Source organism: Rhinopithecus roxellana, chromosome 2 (assembly GCF_007565055.1).
Source record: "Rhinopithecus roxellana isolate Shanxi Qingling chromosome 2, ASM756505v1, whole genome shotgun sequence".
NCBI lineage: Eukaryota > Metazoa > Chordata > Mammalia > Primates > Cercopithecidae > Rhinopithecus > Rhinopithecus roxellana.
The window spans coordinates 34467774-34473615 of record NC_044550.1 but is presented as its reverse complement, the minus strand read 5'-3'; the positions used below and the strand labels follow the sequence as shown (position 1 = coordinate 34473615).

The window sequence follows — 5842 nt, the reverse complement described above, 5'->3', positions numbered from 1 at the left end:
GAGCCCCTCATCTACCCTGTAGACCAAGAAACCACCTATCACAGTGGAAGCTCAGGTGCCCCACTGAGGAGTTTCCCACCATGGCTTGAATTTGCATGAGAAACATCAGACTGAATCTGATTCTTAAAAATGGATGAAGGGACAGATAGGTAACTTTCAAGATGCTTCCTCATTAGTTAGGAATCCAAGATCATTGGATTCCCTCATCCCAGAGGGAAATTAAAAGTTCAGAGGACAATGCCTGAGCCTACTGCTGGCTTACAGAATCCATCTCACTCATAAATTTGAGCCCCCAAGGACTAACGGAGATGAGCGTGGTTCAAGCTTTCCCTTCATTTTCTTTCTATACAGACCTGGCCATTTAACGGCTGTTGGATCTTGCCAAGCAGCTGCCTTATTTGGAGAAGTTCTAGCAGTTCTCAACCTCTAATTTCTGCTTCAGGCCTTACATTCTGGAAGGCATGAGATGCCACTAAAATGGAGGATTCCTGAAGCTCTATACAGAAGTGGTGCACCACAGAGGGCCACAAACCTGAATACAGAACTCCCATTGCAATGTGATAGGGGCGGGGGATTGACAGCCATTTCAGGAGACCCTAAAATAGATCAGGCAGATTTTGATTTGGGTTACAGGATTATCCTGTAGCCAGGAAGCTAGACTCATTTTTTCATTTGTCCAGCAATAATGTATTAAGCTAAGCACCTATTTTTGTGAAACTAGAAAGGGTAGAATCCCATAGTTTGAGGACCACTTCACAGAGGAATTAGGATTGCTGGAGATGACCAGCACTAAGTATGGGGCCAAGGGACTCTTCACTTAACCCCTGTTCCATACTTCACTCATGCTTTCAAATGGAAATGACCTATTTGACATTATCATTCATCAAATGTTTTTTAGATCTACTGTATAGAAGACATCAAGGCCAAAACTGTTGGACTGTTTATTAATCAATAAAAATGAGATCTGTTTTAAATCAACAAACAAAGATCTTAATTTTCCTTTGGCCTCAAGTACAGAACACAGTGCCTAGCCCATAGTGGACATTTTAGAGATGTTCATTACATTGAAAGAAAATAATTCCTATGATGAGAAGTATGTTACCTTGGGCTTTGTTTGGTTGGATGCAATTCGTGGCTTGATATTTTCTCATCTGCAATGTTTTTGAACCAGTGAATAGTAACACTAAATAGTAATATAATAACAATTGATTTATTTTATTTTTAAGCCAGGAAAATTTGCCCACTCGGGTAGTGAAATTCAGTCATCCAGTCTACTGAGTATTCACTTACTTTAATGCCAAAATTTCAGCTCCTGTTGAAGTATTCATCAAGAGTGCTGATTTGAAGCTTTTCTAAAATTGACTCTTACAGTTTTTGCCTTGCATCTCATCTTTCCCTGCTTGTAAGATCCATGTTATAATTGCATATTCCCTAGGAATATCTGTGAAAGGGATATTACTATACACGTACAATTACTATTACTCTCATTGTCAATGATTCAATATGCAGATGTGTTAAAAATCAGTTGTTTACTGCAAGCAATAAAGTATATTTTTTGTTTTTTTGAGAAGTAGTCTCGCTCTGTTGCCCAGGCTGGAGTACAGTGGTACAAGCTCAGCTCACTGCAACCTCTGCCTTCTGGATTCAATGATTTTCCTGTGTCAGCCTCCCTGATAGCTGGGATTACAGGCGTGCACCACCACTCCTGGCTAATTTTTTGTAATTTTTTTTTCATGTACATTCAGAATTTTTATTTTAAAACAAAGAATCAGAGTAACATTAGTAATAGAAAATCCATATGGAAATATTCACAATCTTCTCAGTGAGAAAGGGGACCCTGCCTAACTGCCGACCTACTGTTTGAGGAGCCAGAAGTTGACATGAAATTGCAAGGTCACCTTTTCAAGCTAAACCCCACTCCATAGCTATGTCCCTTTTTCTTTTTTCTTTTTTTTTTTTTTTTTTGAGACGGAGTCTTGCACTGTGGCCTGGGCTAGGGTGATCTGCAACCTCTGCATCCCGGGTTCACGTGATTCTCCTGCCTCAGCCTCCCGAGTAGCTGGGATTACAGGTACCCGCCACCAGGCCCAGTTAATTTTTGCATTTTTATTAGAGACAGGGTTTCACTATGTTGTCCAGATTGGTCTCGAATCCCTGACTGCCCGCCTCAGCCTCCCAAAGTGCTGGGATTACAGGCAAGAGCCACCGCACCCGGCCTCAGCTAGGTGTGTTTATATTCAAAGGCTCCACAGAAACAGTGAGAACTGAGAACCAAAACACTGTCACTGGCAAGGGTTTGGCTAACGGTTCTGAGATGTGTAAGCACCAAGAAGGGAAAGGGAAATTGAGCAACATATGAAAAAGGGGCTGTGGGAACAATAAGAGAAAATAAGAGAAAATAAGTCAACAATAATGTACTTCCACCCAGAGCAAAGTGACAGTGCACATACATTCATCCTCTCAAGTGTGGCTACACTGCACATTGACTCATACTATCTCAAACATGGTTTATTGGAAAGATTCAAGTCCCCTAAGGGCACTCGGCATCGGACCACAGTGACATGGTAACAGACATACGCAAGCGTGCCATGACCTTAAAGCCATAACACACTTTAGATAATAATCGCTCAGAAAAAAATCCTCTCCCAGAGCTGAGGTTACACATTCCAAGTTTGCTATAAACATTCTTTGGGGAATTCCTTTAAAGGTAAGAGCTAAAATAAAACAGAAAATCAACACCTAAAACCTACTAAAGAACAAAGCGGAGAAATAATGAATCTCTACCAAGAACCAATTATTTTTGGTTTCTCATTTGGATGGCTCCCACAAGATAGGTGGCAGATTACTTCAAAAGTCATGAGACTACTACAAGAAGGAGTTACTTCATCCAGTGAGGGGAACAGGCTTTCTAGAAATCACTTTCCCTTCCCTCGACTCCATCCAAAATTAGAACCCATCAACCGTCATTAACTACAATGCCCATATTAGTTAATAATCCTAGACTTCAAGTACTACTACATGTAAACTATTATCTTAAAGAAAAAAATTCCAAAGGAAATCAGTAGCTTTATTATATAAGCATATGACTTTTATGAAAAATTAAACTTCAAGAGTTTCCATCTGAAGGACAAAAATTGTTAAGAGGTAACATACAGCCCTCAGGCACCACATCATTTACCCTCCAATAATGAACTACATTTCTCCCTAAATTCTTCTTATTGCACCTGAACCTCTCCAGCATCAAATCTTTTACTCTATAACCTCTCTTTAAACACCTCCCTCTAATCTCAATTTCCTTCTGTTTTTATTATTTGGTAAAATTATGCTTAAAAAAATAAATATTTCCACCATGGCACATATATACCTATGTAACAAACCTGCACATTCTGCACATGTATCCTGGAAGTTAATGTAAAAAAAAAAAATTATGTAATTAAACCAGAGGATAAAATAAATAAAACTCAAGTTTACTTGCCATGTAAAGCTGTGTGGAAGTGAGGAAGGTGCTCTTACATAAACCCCCTCTGCCTTCCACACTCATATGTCTATCAGCTTTCTGTTAAGTCTGAGGTTGGGGGAACCGCACCTTACTTTTCCTCTCCTATATCTCCTAATGTGGCAATATTAGAACCCAAGGTAGGAAAAGCTGGCAAAGTTGTCATATGCCAAGTGGCCAATCCCTCCTGAAATGAAGGTAGGTTCACTTGGTCTCTCCTAAGCAGAAGAGAATGTCCAGAAAATAAAATATTTAAAAAGCCATTGAAAATCCAACAAACCCCAGCCTTGGGGTGCTCATGGAGTGCGTGGGATGAGAAAGGAATCAAGTAGCAGCATTCAGAAGCAGTCCTGGGTTCATCCTGATGAGGTCTCTCCCTTGTTCAGGGAGAGATGGCTTTCCCATGCTGGGAGGGAGGTGGAAGGGGGCATGACTTAGACATTGGTGGTGGTCTCCTTAGGAGGCTGGATGCTGTTCATCTCCATGACGCCGTCCTTCCCAGATCTATCTGCACCATGTGCCTGCCCTTCAAAGGCCCGTGTGATATCCTCAAAAGTCCTGCGACGGGTCTCAGGGACTTTGAAGAAGGTAAAGGCCAAGAAGGTAATGAGGAAGCCAGTGAAGATAATAAAAACGTAGGCTCCTAAATAGTGAGCAGCAGAGGGGAAGAGCAATCCAACTAGAAAGCTGGAGGTCCAGTTGGAGCAGCCGGCCACTGCCATCGCAGCTGGGCGGGGGCCCTGGCTGAAGAGTTCGGCCACAATAAACCAGGGAATGGGGCCTGGTCCAATTTCAAAGAAGGCTACAAAGACCAGGATAGCCCCAATACAGACAAAGCTCATGCCATTATAGTTATCTGTTAATAACAAAGAAACAGTCATGAGCGTGGAACAAAAGGCCATCCCTCCAAGGCCTATCATATGCAGAGTCCTTCTTCCTGCCCTTTCCACCAGAAATAGAGAAACTACAGTGAAGATCGTATTAACCACACCCGCGCCGATGGTGGCATAGATGGGCTCTTGAACACCTGCATCCTTGAAGATTCCTGTTGAGTAGTAGAACACAGCATTGATGCCAGAGAGCTGCTAAGAGAGCTGGAGCACAATGGAAATGATGATGGGCTGTCGGTAGCTGGACACTCTAAAGAGCTCCAGCACGGTGACTTGCTTTTCTTGTGACATCCTTGCACTCTCATCTTTCATCTCCTGGATGTCTTGGGATACATCCTGGGTGCCCCACAACCGCTGGAGGATCTGCTTAGCATTCTCCTCTTCTTTTCTGTTAATGAGCAAAAATCTGGGACTTTCAGGGCAAAATGGAAGGGTTGCACTTTGTAGGATAGCAGGAAGGATGGTGAAGCCCAATAGCAATGGCCAGAGTGCTTCAGACCCAAAGATGAATTCCAGACCAAAGATCTGGGCCACCAGAATTCCAACCACAATGCCCAGCTGGTTGAGAGTGCCAAAGGCACCCCGCAGGGCAGTAGGCGAGATCTCTCCAATGTACATGGGCACAAACCCTGTGCAGAGTCCGCAGAAGAGGCCAATAACCAAGCGGCCCAGGATCAGCATTTCAACTGACTTCGCTACTTTACACAGTCCCATAAGGCAGCCACCAGTGACAGCCAACAGGTTGACAATCAGCAATGAATTACGCCTGCCAAAGCGGTTGACGAAGAGTCCGACGGAAAAGGAGCCGATCATACCCCCGACAGAGAATATGGCCACAGAGAAGGACCAGAGAGACGTGAGCAGCACCTCAGAGGGAGGGATATTTGCCTTCTCCGTCAAACTTTTATTGATAAATTCCTTTATGATCTTCTTCTCAGGAGCATTGATGACCCCAGTGTTGTAGCCAAACTGGAAAGAGCCGATTGTAGCAACTGTGATGGCAAAGATCAGAGCTGGGGTGACCTTCTGTGTCCCCATGACCCGAATCTAATTCAAGTCTTCAAGAAAGATCTAGGGGTGTGATTCCAGAAACAGCTTTTTCAGCCAACAAAACCTTCAAAATGTCCTTCTCAGCAGCAAGTCTTCTCCAGGTCCTCAGGAAGGCTCCAGAGTCTCACCATTACAGCATCTCTCATTTTTTGTAATTTTAGTAGAGATTGTGTTTCACCATGTTGGCCAGGCTGGTCTCGAACTCCTGACCTCAGGTGATCCACCTGTCTCGGCCTCCCAAAGTGCTGGGATTACAAGCATGAGCCACTGTGCCTGGCCGATAAACTACATTTTTTAAACATGTAATTTAAACATTCAAATTTAAGACTACTGTAATAACATACATTCTCACTCATTGACTTTTTTGAGCTGATCTGAGAGAAAATAAGGAGGATTACAGCCAGGT

At 42.9% G+C, this 5842-nt stretch overlaps 1 pseudogene across 1 annotated transcript; it reads right to left on the bottom strand.

The window, feature by feature from the left end:
- Nucleotides 1-3606: 3606 nt before the first annotated feature.
- LOC104679087 lies at nt 3607-5573 on the bottom strand (annotated as a pseudogene). The gene has a single exon (XR_004055613.1). The product of XR_004055613.1 is annotated as a solute carrier family 2, facilitated glucose transporter member 3 pseudogene (transcript).
- Nucleotides 5574-5842: the final 269 nt, after the last annotated feature.